The sequence below is a fragment of the Planococcus citri genome, chromosome 3 (assembly GCF_950023065.1).
Source record: "Planococcus citri chromosome 3, ihPlaCitr1.1, whole genome shotgun sequence".
In the NCBI taxonomy this organism is placed as follows: Eukaryota; Metazoa; Arthropoda; class Insecta; order Hemiptera; family Pseudococcidae; genus Planococcus; species Planococcus citri.
The window spans coordinates 41,270,647-41,288,813 of record NC_088679.1 but is presented as its reverse complement, the minus strand read 5'-3'; the positions used below and the strand labels follow the sequence as shown (position 1 = coordinate 41,288,813).

Below are 18,167 nucleotides of genomic sequence, written 5' to 3'. Positions count from 1 at the left end.
AAATCTTTCGTATTTGTAATTTTGCATGTTGCTCAATTTTTTTCCTTGTCTCACACTTTCCCATTCATCCTATGGCCTTTAAAAATGAAAATGATTTAAAAATACCTATGTTTTAGGTAAGTATATCCTCAAGTTTTCCATGAAAAGTAAATTGTTTGACTATAAAACCGAAAGTTTTCAGTAAAAGAGCGTTATGCTTATTCTTACGTTGCCCTGACTAAACTATACGACAATTGTCACCATCGTAAAAAAAAATTCATTCATTCCAAATTCAAGTCTGATTTAACAATCTAATAGGAGCACAAATGTATTAGTGCTTCGTAGCATAATTATCAAGCCAATTATTTATAGCAATTAGTAAGAAAGTTTAATTTCTCGACAATTCATAGCACCAAGCACAAGCTTCATGATTTCATTCATAACTACACTGATGTAAAACGACTACAATTTCCTGGAATGTTCACTGTACATAATATATAAGATAAGAATGTTAACGAGAAAATTTGCCACCATATCGATGATTTAAATACTGAAGGTCATTGGGGTACTTTTGGTGCTATTCTAACACGACGACGACGATAGCATATCGTTGAGTCACTTTAATCGAAGAATCGAATAAAGTAAGTACGTAAACAATTTTTTTAGAGCAATGAATAACCAACTAAATTTTATCTATGCACGAACGCAGCATCGTTTTGAGGTGAATTTTTATGGTTTCGAAATTAATTTTTGTTCAAATGAACGTATACCTACTCAACTGATGGCTTATTACGTGAAACATCGTGCAGAAATAAAGTAAAAATTTACATATCCCTGCCCTCTTCTACCCACCCCAATAAGACAAGAAGACAATCCACAGACAGAACTCGTTCTAAATCTTGTGGTGTGAACAAAATGATGAAAAATTGATCAAAATTAACGATCGATTATGATTAAATTCAAGATGCAACCTTTCTCTTTCGTAATAAGAAACAATAAACGAATCAGTATAAGAATGAAATGGAGAAAAACCGGGAATTCGAGATTTCAGTTTTATCACAAAATGACCGCACGCATTGGGCATTGATAACGGCGCAACATCGTCAAGTTTACACCAGTGGAAGGGCGGTAGGTAGGTAGGTACTAGGTACACAGAGAAACCAGGTAAGAGGAAGTGAAAAAAAGAAGGGATATTTCAAAGAAAACCAGCGCCAAAGAAAAAGTAGGGAGATGCCGTTTGATATCCATCCATAGTACTCTGAAAGAGTAGATACACGATGCAGTATACTGCGAAGTGCGAGCAGGTTGACTAACCATATTTTTGTCGGCTTCACTTTGGATGAAGTGAGGCAACAAAGGACGACTGAATCAATGCACATGCAAGAGATGCATTAATGGCTGCGTTATTCTTTCACGCGGTTGTAATACTTTACTAGGTAAATTTGGCAACGCTGTCCGCGATGTCAATGCTGTTTTGTATTTGAAAATGCGTTTGCTTTGATAAAAACGTGTAGAGTATACATATTATGAAAGTGTATATGGTGGAGACTGGAGATGTTGAAGAACATTATTCAATCGGATATGTGGCACGCTGCGAGTGCACATTCTTCGCATTTTAAATTAATAAAACATGGCGTGTTTTCATTCTGTCTGTACGGTTGTACTATATGTATCTCTACGGATAATGCAATAATCAGCGAAAAATACTGCGTAGATACGCCGTTGCTGGTTGCTCGCTCGTTTATTTTAAGATGCATTTCGAAACTCTCATTTCCGTTCGTATCGTCGCATTTGGAAAGATTTCTTCCACTTTGAAATATACCGAAATTTCAAATTCAACATAGATAGCTATTATAATTCATGATTGAATGGAAATGGTTTCCTGATCCAAGTAGAAGGACCATGAACTATAAAAACTCGGCATTTGAGAACACCAGTTTTCAGCTTGGATACAGCAAATCCAACTCATTTTTGAAAAGAATTCAGATGCTATGCTGAAACGTTATGCAATTTTATCGTTCTCTTTTCCACCATCTATATAGATACAGGTAGGTAACATATAGGTATATGTAGAGTAGGTAACTTTAAATGCTTGAAACAGGTTCCAATTTCGATATTTCACAGTTGGATACTAATTTACTGATTAGGTATAGCACTTTCCTTTCTAGATTACCTACTTAAGCACGCACTTTGAAACCCCCAGGGTTTCTAAAGAAACACTCGTGAAAAAAAAACATTCTTGATTTTCAGTGTTTCCTGTCCCGAAATTATTGGCATTTCAAATCTGGATTTTCAATGAAGTGATCTCGGATTTTTTTAGCACTGAATTTCCCCCTTACTCCCTTTCCTCTCGTAATACCGGAGTTATTTTATTCGTGGAACAATTCCAAAAGACTGCCTTGTTTTTTTTCAACTTGGAAATTTTTTAGCGCTGTTGCCATGTATGAATGTAGATACAGAATACAATATTCCCAAATTAAGAATGAATGAAATTGTGTTACTGCAGGTCACTTGAGATACATACAGGTAAGAAAGAATTTCGTGAATATCAGGTCTGAACAGATGAAATTCGATCAGAATTAGTGTGGCTACGAAGAATACGAAAAAAAAAAATTAGATTTGGTCAGATCAAATAGGATTCGAAGAGTGTCCTGATTTGATCAGATTTGATCAAGACTGATCCATCAGATAAAATATTGGATCTGACCACATCTGATCAGGTCAAGCGGATCCATGGAATGTTCGGATCTCTGATCAGAATCAGATGCAATTTTCTGTTCAGTCTCTGGAACTTGAAGTGAGCTCATTCAAAATCAGGATAATTAATTTTTACAAACAATTTTTGATATAAATTTTCTCATTCGGTGGTATCGATCTGAATCTGTAAACGGTTTCAAATTATTTCTCTGCTTCAAGGGGAAGATTTTCATTTTTTTTTTTTTTCAAATATGTGAGGTACTTTCAGTGATTTTGATGGATTTTCTATTCCCTGTTGAAAATCACGAACTTTCAAACGAGGAAATACTTATCAAAAACTTTTCAACGTTTGATAAAACACTTCGTAAAACACATTCTCCTTCACTTTCAACAAGAACCCTAATTTTTGACAGAAACATAAAAATGAAGGAAGACTTTCAAATAAAAAATTTAATTCAATTCATTCAACACAAATTTTAGTTTTTTATTTTTTCGAACAAGGTGCATGCACTTCAAAGATTTAGGTAAATTTTGAAGGAAAGTACCTATCTACTCACAGATCTTCTGAGTTTATTATGAATTTTGTACCAGCGAATAATTTGAAATTCACCTACCAAAAAAATTTTGAAAAGTCCAAAAATTCAATTTCATAGATTAATTTTGTATATACGTTTTTTTGATTCAATGATCCAAATTTGCTTCTTAGAAATACATATTTCCCTCTCCTTTTGATGTCCTATTTTAAATCGATTTTTAGTCTACATGCATTTATTTTTACCCAATAAAGAAAAGATAAGAAATAAGCCAACAAAAAGCTCATCTCTTACTTAATTTCTCTATTCCTGCTAATGGATTTCTGAATTTTCCTGTTCACTAAAAATGTCTAGGAGCCTCAAAGTTGAAAAAAGATTTTAGAAACAAATTCGTAGGTAGTTATCTATTTAGAAGGATTAACAAATTTCAAATTTTAGCCCAAGTCAAATACTCGATAGAATAAAATAAATCCCCATTTTAAAAACAAAAATCCATAATCTGGATTACTTTTAAAATTGCATATTTTTAAAAAAATTTATTTACCTACTTGCGGTTCCTTCAATTTGTAAGCTGAACACGAATTCTTAAATCAAATTTGGTTCACTTTTCGATATACCATCCATTCCCATGGTCAAAAAAATCATGTAAACAGTTCCCTTATTTCAACATTTTGCTCCTTCGATTTTTCAGATAGGCAACATGTTCATCAGAAACTTCATCAGTGGTTCTTTGCGTCTCAATTTGCTCTTTTTTTTGTAGAGCCAAAACTGGCTCAGACCAAATGTCATTTTACATGAACTGAACTAGATGAAAAATTTAATAAAACGTCATGATTTCTTCGATTACAAACGAGCAACCCTTAAATAAAAAATAACGGAAATGGCCCCCTTTGCCCCTTTTTCTATATAACATATGAGGCTTCATTTCTGGAAAGGCATTCTCCTAATAAATTCAAAAGGTTTCTTTTTCCAACGATTCGTAATCACAAAATCATAATACTCCAAAAATGTTGACCGTATTTTTCATTTTCTAAACAATAAAAAAAATCTTCCAAATTAATTAGCCTTGCAATATCTACACAGTTGAATCTATTTGTAGCTAATTCATTGCAGCATCCGCGGGAAAAGGTACATAAACAAGAAATCTTGAATTTTCTCTGAAAAATTCTGGGAAGCATTCGAAAGGTGTGTACCTGCATGTAAGGTATAAGGTGTAAGTATATCTACTCGTAGTATCGAAGTAGGTACCTATTAAATTTGATTTAAAAATTCAAAAATCTGCCTCGGGAATAATTTTTACAAACGATATCATATTTTAATATCTTTTTACCGAAAAATATTACAGGCAGGTACTTATCCAACATGTTAGTTACGTAAAATAATGTATGTACTAAGTTTGCCCAAAACACTTCATTACTTAAAGCATCGTAATATACCGACACATGTCGAGCCAGGTGCTTGACGATTGACAGATGTTTCATTCGAATTTATTTTTCTATTTTAGCTGGGCTACTAGAAGCAACAATGAATTATAGTACCTAAGTAAAGTATACCTTCATGTCTGAAAAATTCAAGCTACCGTCCTGTTCACATCTTTCTATAACAAGTGAGGATATTTACAATCAAGTAGGTACATACTTCTTTGAAATTCAAGGAGCTAATTAGAATATAGAAGATTAAAAATAATATAGGTTAGACAGATAAGCATAAGTATACTGTTTCACAACATAGGTGTTTCAATTATAAGAAGTGTGTATTATAATGAATCGGAGGGGTTTCAACCCAAATCTTTTACATTTATGGCGCCATCATGAATACACCATAGACAATAGTGATTTACCTACTCATTACATATAGTACTCCGATGCACGTATTTAGATTTATAAATCATCTAAATTTGTAACTGCAGTACATACTCGTAATTAGGTATGAATTAGAAAAACACAATATAACTAAATGAGCTGGATTTAATCAATTCCATTTTTCGAAAAAAAAAAAAAAAAATGGTGGATACCTTAATCGATGACTTCTCTATTAGAGTAGATCTAGATAATCATGCAACTATTTTCTGGTTGGTTTTGCTCGGAGATATGAACTTTCTCGAAAGCTACCTAGATATATGGGGAAACTGTATTAGAATACAATTAACCCATCTTCACATAGGCTTATGCTGAAGATACACTTTTAAAAGTCACTTATGCAATACATGCATATGAGAAATAATAACCAAAAAATCGTGTTTGCCAGCTACGATATCCTATACCTAACCGCAACGGATTACATTATATTTCAATTTAGATGACACCATTCAAACAGGCAGTAAAAATGACGAGTAGCCTAAAACTTCTTTATTGATGCTTTTTCTGCAGTATTCAGATGAAATACGCAGATTATGGCATTTCTCGTTAGATATAGGAAAATGTTGAGACGGATTGCGTAATAATTCAGTATGTTTTTAATGACGATGATGCCTGCAAATACACGAACACGTGGACTGCAATATGCAAAAGCACGAAGGATTCTATTACTTGATAGATATGAATCTTACAGTTCAGTTCATTCTAATCCAGTAAGTAGGTAGATAGATGAGTTTTCAAGCTTCATGTTAATGTTATGGGACAAGGGACCAAATTATTTTAATTTTAGGTTTAAAAATTCTCCATCGAATGAAATCAGTCTATACTTACTTCTTACTTCACGAGGACAGCTTCTTCTTTCAAAGGTCAATATTTCCCTCACGAATTCACGATGCATCTTTTTTCAAAAAGTTATACAACTAATACGTAGGATAGGTACCTATTTAATTTACCAAAAACAACTAAAATTTTGACACTGTGCGTTCTTTTGTGCACCTATAGTTATTCTACTAAATACGTGTATTAAGATTTCATTTTAAAAAACAAAAAACTAATTCAATAATATGCTATTTTCAATCGCGGTTATAAGCTCGTACCATAAGTTTTGTAAATAGCCAGTGAGTAAGTATACATTCTAAACGAAATTGAAAATGTAGAAATCCACTCGAGTTAATCAGCTTTCAAATATTATAACTGGCTTACTTCAAACAACCAAACATAAACGAATTTCAATCGAATCACGTTTCCTTTAGAACAATAAACATTAATTACACTCTACTGATCGCATTTCGACTCCAGTCAGACATGAAAATATTCTGCAGCAAATTGATCTCTGTATGGAGTAGTTTTCATTAATACCTGTGCTGTGTGCCCCTTGTTTTAGGATTTATAAAAACCTTCGGAGAGTGCTTCAAAAGTTATGGTTCAACATTTGCACATAATCTCAATCCATTTGCATGAAAGTTTTGGGTACCTATACCTTTCGATTGTTGAAAATACTTATTTTATTCAAGGTAGATGTTGATATTGGATAAAGATAGATATTCAGCGCATTCGTTGAAAAGAAAGATCAGAAATGATTTATTTCGTTCTGATAATTTATAAGCATGTTCAGTATCATTGACGAATGCAGCCGAAATGAATTAGGTAAGGTATCAGCATTTAGCTATTTATATGTACGAGACACGAGTACTTATCTGATTGTTCTTATAAAACCGCTGATTATATCCAAACCTTTTAACATCTGTGAGTAACCATACGAAATATACATTACCAAATATCTACATTTTTGAAAAACTTTAGCAGGTACAAAAATACTACGACATAAACAGCATATTTTCCGATTTTTAAACACCTACTTAGTACTCGTACTTACACACAAAAATCGTAGTCGTCATAATTACATCATTTTCTAAAATGGAAATCCCAGCAGTATTCATTCAACTGTAGTCTTATTCAAGATTAACAATTTATAAACAGCTAGATATATGTTACACAATGTACATTCGTTTTCATTTCCAATTAAAATGTATGTAGGTCAATTTAGACAACTGGAGTTTGTACTTTTTTTTTGGCAGTTTTTATTCCTAATCCTTACGCACCATGCATCATTGAAAGTATAGGTATACCAAAAAGCAAGTCTCACAGAACAAGTAATTAAAACAAATTAAGATGATAAATATTCATGAAAGGTATGGTTTTAATGAACTTTACACACAAGTGTTACAAACATCTGAAAGTTCTCGGTTATGTTTTTATTCTATTATGATATTCTGAAGCTATAAGGTTTTCGTAGACCTGCCTCTCTACTCGTACAAATATCAAATTTTATTTTCGATTTTTGTTATTATTTGAGAACTTCAGATAGCTTTTGAGCACAGTTCGGACGTTATAAACAACGCGATGTTTAAAACTGTTTAAAACAAAAAAAATTGATTCAAGTTTTAAACAAAATGAAAAAAAACATGAAACACCCTATTTAAAACATGTTTTTTTTTACACTAACTTGTTTTTTTTTCAAATTTTTCTGGCATTTTTTTGTATTTTTAAATGGAAAATTTTCAGCGTTTTTATTTTAAACAAAAAAAAAACTGTTTACCTATTTTGTTTTTTTCTAAAAAAAAAGTTTTTTTTTGGAACTCAGCTTTTGTGAGATATCTACTCTTGAAGTCGATTTCATTTTGCAAAAATATACCAACAAGCACCTACTAAATTAATTTTTCTTGGGGTAAATAGCCTGGTAGCTGTAGTTAGAGTTGGATATATGCAAAACATCAAATATTATAGGGTGCTTTAATTTGAAAGAATGGAAAAAAACTGGTTTCATTCAACTCGACAAATCTGATACACACTTGATACATCTGATAAATGAAAAGGTGAGTATTCTATGTAGTATATACTATATACCGTTGATCTATCATTTATATTGCATTAATTCAGTAAGGACGTCTACATACGTATATATAACCCTTTATTCATAACAACTTGTAAAAGTAGAATGACGAGTATATATGGTCAATAGTCTTGGAAAACTCGTACTTTTGCGGCATTTTTTTTCTCACGTGGTAAAAATGCTTTTATTATTAGCGAGTCTTTTTGCAGTCTTTACACTTGTAATTGAAATCTGTTTCAGTAAAGTACCTACGAGTACCACTTCTATTTATACTTTTATAGAAAGAAATGAATACGTGTCTTGGTTCAAGAACCTGCTGCAGCACACCTTTGAAATAGGTATGTATATAGATAATATATAATATAAGTACGTGTACTTGCACGTATAAATATTACGTATTTACTACGCTTACATTTGAAAATACACGAATAGCTAAATTAAAGCTGCATAAAATTACCAAAACTTGCATTCGATGGTGTAGGTCTAGGTATACCTATTTACCGACCTACATAATAATGAATATGTATTCAAAATGGCCATATGTACACCGCGGAGCTTCATGTCCAAAATTACACGTATGTTCAACTTTTCTTTTTCCTCAATCGACGTTGAATAGTAACGGAAACTTATTTAATGTGACATTTCCTTATTGTTGACAGATGAAATAGGTATATATATGAAAAAAAAAAAAATGTTCATAGAATTGTTGAAGGTTAAATATCATTCAGCGTAGGTCACAAATACCGTCAAAAGAAATGAACCGAAATGTACAGCTTGAGGTATGTAAGTTAACATTCAATCAGCTATTTCGCAACAAACACGTAAACTGGGTATTATAATGGACATATGATTAGTTATCAACGCGTGCTGGCTGCTGGGGTATGAAGGCATTATCAGTTCTCATGTTACGAAAAATTTGTTGTTCAAAACCGTTCAAAAGAGTTGAATTTCACGTAAGTATAATTAACACCTACATTATGAAGAATCTATATGTATGAAATACATTTTTAAAACAAATCTAATCTGAAATGAGGTTGAGTTTTAATAAACCTGTAAATTAATAAAATTCCAAGTAGCTTTTGAGAGCCAAACTCTTGTTTTTGTTTTGTTTCCTTTTTTTATTCTTTTTCGAATTTTTCGAACGACAGAATGAGACTTCATAGGGTACAACGACCTCTTAGCTTTTTTCTTTTGCGGAAAGTTGCAGTCTAAAGATGAAAACCGAAAAAGACTGTAACATGACATGAGATAAAACGGCATCTATCTAAACATTTTCACTTCCTTACTTGAACTTAAGTCTAGAAAAAGGTTAAAAATTTGTAAGAATTATGAACATTTTTAGGTAAAAAATGGACTTCTAAAAAAGCGATAAATGCGGTTTCAAGTTTGTCTTGTCATTTGAACGGTAATAATAGAACGAACAAGTTGAATGGAACACAATCAAAATTTGATCCCATATTGTTCTGAACCCAAGATTTTTATAAAGCTCTACGACGCCATTACAATTTCTTCTACCCCCTTCCTCCAGTCTCGATTTATCAATGAGAAGAAGGGATGATATTAAAAGAAAATGTAATTTCGTGAACATTCGCCGACTTGCAAGGGAGGGGGGATAAGGAGGCTTCTAATAAAAAAATAGATACGGACATTCAATTCGTACCCGGGACTGTCGTAGCTAGTTTTTTAATTTTTGGTTTTCAGAATTTAAAACTCAAAAACCGCGTTTTCTTCGAAAATGATCCTGCTTGGGGGGGGGGGGGGGCTCTCAAACACCCGGGGGCTGAAATTTTGTATGGTGGGCCTCTGAATCAAAGTATAAGTACTTGACATAAAAATTTGAACAAAATCGAAGAACCTTCTATTTTTCCACACCGGTCTAATCCTTATTCATAATTAAAACCAGTGAGCATCGCATCTCGATGAATTATACAAACGATGGCATTTTTATGAATCATAGAGTTTCTCACAGGAAGTATAAGCGTATCACGTTTACAAAATCAACGATCATGTGATAAATTACATGACGAATCAGTTTCACAAATGTGTTGATTAAAAAGCACATGGTTGACAAAAATGGAAGAAATACACAATACCTAATAATAACTTGGTAAAAAATGTCACAAAAGCAAAAAAATTCAAAAATTTTCCATCTATTAATTCAAAACGCATCTGCATATTTTTCCACCATACCTTTGCTGTGAAAACTGAAAAGATTGGGGAAAAACGTGGGAAAGTGAAGGCTGAACGAAACCGCAGGTGGCATTGACGTCGAATATCGATAAAAAAATTAACTATCGACGTTTTTCAAGTTTTTACCCATACTAAAATGAGTCTAATTAACTTATCACTTTCTAAGTAAAGTGAAGTGTTTCATTTAAAGCTTCATTTTCCTTCGCTATCATAACTGAATAATAGGTACCTACCTAGACCTATAGTAAGTAGAATGTAACAGAACTCGATCTCTTTTTTAGATATGTATATTTCGTACCTTTAATTGCAGTTTACCTAAATGCAGATATAAGTATATGTAGGTAGCAAGAGCCTTCTACCCACCAATAAAAAGACAAACAACACGAATCGATATTTTTACAACAAAAATTGAAACACGAGGTTACTTTTATTTATCGAATAATATTTTCAGAGGAATATTTTCTTTCGTTTTTTGGAGATCTTTGAAGAAACTTTCTTAAAAATGAAAAATAAATATACAGAAGTTAGGTAGCTCATATAAGTATTTTCCTCTCGAGTGTGCTGTAAAGTGAAGTCTCCCCTTTTGTGGTACACATTAAAAAACGAATGTTGGTTACATAAAGCTTCATGTAGGTGCAGAAGTAGGTAAATTCGTGTAATTCCATAACTACAAAGTATAAGTATCTAACCAAAAGAAAAAGATTCGAAACATCGCGTTCGTTGCTAATACGTTAGGTAAGATACACCTATTACTGAGTATGTATTAATATTAAAAGAAATAAGCGGGTGTTTGCGTTTTATAAAATTTTATATTGATGACGTCAATGGCCAAAAAATAAACCGTTCGGCTCATGCTTTTTCATCATAATTGTTTACAGTGAGATTCATCACCGTGGAAACTCGAATAAAACTCATGCTTATACTCTATTTGAATTAGACATTTAAAAATAATTACATTTTCTCGTTAAGTTTCACCACCATAAAGTACCTAATACTTAGGAAATCTCGATAGAAAAAAAAATCGATCAAGTAACGAACAATTTAGAAAGTAATTTTTCGTAAAATACGTTTTTATTCTCTCCATTTTCATCTCCTCGAGCGTGAAAATTGTGACGATATTTCATTTCACGAAAAGGTTTCGAATGTATCTTTATACGTATTTATACTATTGGAAAAATGATATCGAGTTTGAGATATGAAAGCAAAAATTTTTACTTTCGCGAATTATATTACGAAAATGATATCTACGAATTTTTTTCAACAATTTAATTTATACCTATCTGACTGGAATTGGATGCGACGACAGATTTGATGTGGTGTTCATATGTGATGAATAAAGGGATTAATGCATAAGTCTAAGGCTCTAAGCACCTAATTAATTGAAATAAATACTTTTATCATGGGTAACCTTATACGATGTTTCAATAAGAGCAGGTATGCTAATTAATCTTTATGAAGGTATCGTTGATTATTTTTTCTCAAAGTAGTCATTCTGCGAGAAAGCCATCTTTTGAGATATTTTTAGTGAGTTTGAACAAAAAAAAAAACTTTTACGAAAACTTGGTAAAGCTCGTTTAAATAAAAATGAATGGACCTCTCATTGCTCAATTTTTCACATAGACACTTATTCCGGACAAACTGTGCGTCCCCGCCAAAATCTGATGGCATTTTGATGATAAGAAATAGAGCTCTTCACTGAATAAACCGATAGATACTTGACTTGTTCTATAAGCAAATTTTTCATTATCAATACTTCGTTTTCAATCTGCAACGGGGTAAATTGAAGATGAGTGTAAGACGATTCTTCTCTCAAGCATGGCTCAAAACGAGCAAATTAATTGACACATTTGTATAAAATTCGGTTTTTTTGAGCCAGAGTCAATTCGCGGGATGTGGAAAGAAGACAGAAAAAGAAAATAAATTAAGGGCTCAATTTTTTAAAAATCGAATAAAGAATCCCATTTCACTATTAACGTCTTTTATGGCAGAATGAATTTTGCAAAAATGTGTCACCGAGAGGAAAATGATTGCCGACCAGATCTGACCACCAAGCCCTAAAATAGATCTGATTTTGATCAAACTAGATCAATGATCAGGTCTGGACATTCCCCGGATTCAATTAGATCTGACAAGATGGTCTAATTCACCCCCCCCCCCCGGGAATTAATTCGCACCTTTTCATTTTCAACTGAAAAAAGGCTACTCGTAATTTTGTCAGTAGAACGTGCCATCAAGTTTTTGCTAAGACGTAGGATTCGTTCAGTATAAATGCAAAAAACTAAAAAAATATGAGAAAATCTCTCCATTTTTAGATTTTGAAAGTGCTCGAGTGAGCTTTTGAGAAGGATACATATGTCTTTCACTTGGAATTGTTTTTTTTTTAATTTTCTCTTCAAAGAGCTCGAGTGATCATCTGTTTTAAAATCATATGTGAACGATATTCTTGAGGTGAAGAGAGGAAAAACAGCGAAATCTCAGTTTTTGGCCAATATGTCAATTAATTTTCACGGTAGATAGGTAGTTACTTCAGGTGATGTAGGTACCACTACTGAAGCTAGAAAAAAATTCAGGAAGTTTTGAATTCATTCGTCTTCCTCATTCTGCTTATCGAATCGGAAAAACATCTTAAAAACATGTTTTTTCAAGTACGTAGGTACCTACCTTGTTTAGCTCTATATAAATATGCATTCAAATTTGACGATTAATAGTGTTGTTAGGGTATTTTGACTCAGAGATCATCAATTTCAAATCAGTTTTTCGAGTACATATCATATTTATTGGCCATTTGAAAAGTTTTTCTCTATCATTAAACTAAGGTGCCTGTATCTACTATATCTACAGCTCAACAGTCTCTCCGAGTTTGATGGCTCATGCACGACTCTCACTTTTCTAGAATTAACAGCATCAAATAAATAGCCTATTACATTCAATTTTAGCTATACTGTACACGTAAGAGGTCCACCTTACACGTGATTATTTACCCACAAAAAAAGTACCTCTACCTACATCCCATCACATCACACATTCAAGTAGCCGAAACTATCATTATTGAACATTTCGCCGATGTTTTCCACAAATTCGCAAGTGGAATTCCCTCTCTATGCTGTAAGTAGTATATCTTCGAAGATATACATGCATACGATTATATGTTAGCACATAAAAATCCAGACAAATATCTGTAAATATAATGATATTATGTACCACTAGACGATACTGCATAAGCTGAATACTCTGAGAATATTACTTACCCCGGCAAAAGGCTATACCAATTATATCACACAATAAGTAAAATGTAGTCACGTGTAAGACACTATGTATTAAACGTAAAAGAATAAACACAATTAAATACCTTTGAAGAAGGTTTTTAGTATCAACACGATACTTTACACTTAACACTAATTACTTATAATTAAACACAATTAAAACTAATATAATACGCTTTCTTGCCAATTATGGCTATGATACACCACCGAGATTATACCGCGTCGACACGTCCGATCACTACGTACCTCAACAATATAACAATCGGCCGCAGCGCCGCTCCGTGGGCTTGTAGCCCTGTGTCGCGACGCGTGATCAGTGTTACCAACACATATACTTAATCCTATATAACCCTTACAGGTCCGGCATATCTCCCCTCTATCATATGCCCCTTCGTGGCTTTACTCAATGAGTATAACCAGTCGTGGAAAGCACGGATCAGAGAGAGAAAGATATGTCGAAGCTGTAAGGCTGGTCCCTGTGGGAGCAGTCTCTGCCCCTCGTGGTGTTCCACTGCGGGAAATTCGAGGCAGAGTAAATCCAATTTTAGCCCACTGTGCACGTAGCAATACCCCCGAAGCTCCCCTTCGCGACCCTGCACCACCCGCTGTCGCATCCGAAGATACGAGCAGCGAATAAGGACAGAATACACGAAGTTGAAAACATCGGGTAAGTATGTACTATCTAGCGACAGAATTCCACAATAAAGACGTTTTCCCTAAACTAATAATTTTTTCAAACTCCCAAATCGAAAAGGATAGACGAGACAAAAATTAGACTAGCGAACCGAATGTCTGGTTACTGTGAACCAACGTAGAAGGTACGTGTCGTCTACCTGTGGTCGGAAGTCGCGTCGTACGTCGAGTGTGAAAAAATTACGAAAAACTTAGAACTTCTAAAAATTTACAAAAAGTTTACAAAATACAATAGAAAATAGGACTGTATCGATGCGTCGAGAATACAAATCTTAAAAATAAAACAACTGTCCAAAAATACGCATCGTAAAAACAAATTTGTCAAATCTTACCAAATAAAACTAAATCTAATCAGTCCTTTCGAAAATAAAAATCTTATAGATAAACAAAAATTAATCAGTCTGTGACCGAATAAACTTACATGTAATCAAATTACAACAATCATCAAAATAATCAATCGAAAAATGCAACGTAGCGGATTAATAATCGAATTATCGAACCAAAATACAGATGATTATTGTCGGATGTTAAAGTTGACTTCTTCGAATACAGATAACGACGTTGAAATAAAACGTTGGCGGAATGTTACCTCGCCTTGGTTGCGATGATGCCAAGTCAGTGGAGACTACGATGATACTTCGACGATTGCTGTTGAGAAAGTTGATTAATAAGGTACCCTGTGGGTAATTTTTACAAAATGTCAATTTGATATCGCTGCGCGATTAGGTTAAAAAGTAATTTCGACTCATTTTTTGCAATTTTACGTTAGTCCACTCGATTTTGGAAAATTAAACAAAGTCACGTACCACGTTGATTCGAGTGCTTTTGCTTCGCCTCTTCTTGGCTAATTTTCTCAAATTAACCTACGCGAAAATGCAAATAAAAGCTCCTACTTATTGCTAGGTAATTTAAAAGCCACTTTTTAAATCTTTTATTGCGGATTTACCACCAAAAAGAAAAATAGCAAGCGTGTACGAGCTCTAGCGGCTCTCTATTTGTCTGTAGACAATAAGCAAAAAATGAAAAAGTACTTGACGTTAGGCGCCAATGTAAATATAATGATATTATGTACCACTAGACGATACTGCATAAGCTGAATACTCTGAGAATATTACTTACCCCGGCAAAAGGCTATACCAATTATATCACACAATAAGTAAAATGTAGTCACGTGTAAGACACTATGTATTAAACGTAAAAGAATAAACACAATTAAATACCTTTGAAGAAGGTTTTTAGTATCAACACGATACTTTACACTTAACACTAATTACTTATAATTAAACACAATTAAAACTAATATAATACGCTTTCTTGCCAATTATGGCTATGATACACCACCGAGATTATACCGCGTCGACACGTCCGATCACTACGTACCTCAACAATATAACAATCGGCCGCAGCGCCGCTCCGTGGGCTTGTAGCCCTGTGTCGCGACGCGTGATCAGTGTTACCAACACATATACTTAATCCTATATAACCCTTACAGGTCCGGCATATCTCCCCTCTATCATATCTATTAGGAAAAATATGTAATAAAAAAAAACCGCGCTGAATTCTCTGCGCTCATTTCTAGGTGAAGGTTACTCGAAGTCAGAATATTATCGAATGTTGAGAAAAAAAAGTTGATCCTACTCATTCGGTACAATTCGGTTGCCTCCGGTTGTGTAGCATTGAATACACGTGAATCTAAATTTATAATCGGTGATGTATGAGTCCACTGTCTGGTCTTGAATTTGTTATAGAATGTCTAAACCACTAAAACGTGTGTGCTGTTGTTTTGAAAATCTAAACACGCGCACGAAAGGAATTCGCCAAACCGGTAACCATGTTTGGTAGGTATACATAAAGAAAGGATCTTTCGACAAAACTGTTAATTTTTTCAATTATCTTCACAATTTGCGGTGCATTCTGGCTTGGTCTCTAGAGTCCAGTTTCTCAGCCAACAACGCATCACACGCGATCGCCAATGTAATGTTGCCAGCATGAATCAAAAGGAAACACCGTCCTTTGCGCATGATTATCCAACTTGAGAATTTTATATCAATAGATGAATCTCAAAGCACGAGCTACTCAGCATTTTTTCTTCCAAGAGCAATTAAACAGGCTACCTAGTAACTACTGCTACTTGGTGAGATAGGTACATTTTTCCAATGCTACATAATTGTTGTCCTGTTATCATTACAGTAGACGAAATTTTGATTCTGGTACATAGTTTGGAACAATTTGATTAAATCGTTCCAATAAACAAATGAAGTAGGTATAAGTAATCAAAACAATTACTAACGCCAAATTTTATCAAAAGTGACCTATAAAAAAAATTCACTCCTAAGATGGTTACGAATTGTGTCAATTTTCCAAAATTTTCGTCATTATAAAAGTTATTTTTTTTATTACACTTATCACGTGATTAATCAGAAATAGTAACTAACCTTTATCAGTTAGCTATGTAATGAGATAAACAGATAATAGATAAACAACATTAAAAAGTTATTTTAGGAAAATACAATGTTAGACAAGACAAGAATACATATAAGTATGCTAACACAGCAGTAAAAAAATTGCCGATCAAAATTCCTATCTACGTAATATTTCGAGGTACATATATTACTTATTGTCTTCCTCTTCTTTTTTTTTCAATGTGAAGATTACCCAGGCACCTTATCATATTGCGGGACATTAAAAGCCAGAACTACTTTATGTAAACTGTCTAATTAAAACTTGTAAGGTATTTTCTTTTCAGAAGTAAATTACTTATTTGACGAACTGATAATATTCATTAATGGTACGTTATCATTGAAGCGAATACAGTAATTTACAATGTTCATGGTGTGAAAAGGCATCGCTTCGTGCTTAACGTTAATGTTTTTTTTTTCTATCAATAAATGTATCTCACTCGTTGTCTTTCATCATTGATTAAAATTTACGTATGATCTGGACAGCTTTACGTACCTACTTAATTTTAGGGGGAAAAAACAAGTGATGCGCTTCTCTGCAACTGGATCAATACCTACTTGGATAATGCGTTGAAAATGTTTCATAAAAAAAGATAGATATGTACCTATTTCGACTAATTCAAGTGGCTTTATGTAGGTATCAAAAAATGATTTTCGATTCAACCTGGAACAACTTGGACAGCTATGTACTTTCTCCCTTTCAAAACAGATTACAAATTATTCTTCTGAAGTCACTCGTGAATTTTTGCATTTTTCAATTTTTTAAAAATCTCATCGCGAGGTGCTGATGCAAAAATAGAATTTATAATCTGCAACTTCGAATTAATTACTGCCATGGTCCTATTGATCGATGTTGAGCACGATTTTATATGTAATTCTTTCAAGACTGGAAAAAGTACAAGGCAGAGTCAAATTTACCAAAAATCAACAAATTATCAAATCAAATTTGAAAATTGAACAGTTTTGAGGTGTGAGATACGTGTAGGACAGCTGCTTCAATGGACTTTTCAGCTCGATCTGAATTTATGAGTAGTAAGGCAGTGAATATTACATTTCGTTATTTTTTTAATTAAATGACGTGAGTAGGTAGGTATCTAAGTAGGTAGGTAGGTACGTAATGTGAAAGGTACGTGGTACATTGAGCCAATCTGGATGGAAGCCGAACTTCAAAAAAAAATTGTACAAAAAACGAAAAGGTTTGTCACCTAATAAATAACAAATTATTCTTCCATTAAATAAAAATATAAATCAAGAAAATTAAAAAGGACCTCGGAAACAGTAAACAGACAGCCTATATTAGAAACTGCGAGTCTTTCATCATTTTTCATGTCAATTTTAAAACCAGGTTGTTCGTACCTTTTCAAATTATTTTTCAATTTATGATTTTTAAGAGGAAGCAGGGGTGGTCGGTATTCTTTTTGCCAAAAATAGGGTATTTCAAACGCACTCCAGCAAAACAAAGTAATTGAAAAAATCAGCTCGCCCACTGAGGAATAAATTTCAATTCTTCAAGATTTCACCTTTTATTACATGTAAGTAAGTACGCATTAAAAAAAAATATTAATGAAAATAACTTTAAGAAACAGGGAAAAGCATGGCAAGTG

The 18,167-nt window shown here is 33.2% G+C and overlaps 1 protein-coding gene across 1 annotated transcript in view; it reads right to left on the bottom strand.

The window, feature by feature from the left end:
• The window catches only part of lin-28, a 42,053-nt gene that overhangs the window by 13,697 nt on the left and 10,189 nt on the right, over positions 1-18,167 (bottom strand). The window lies entirely within an intron of this gene.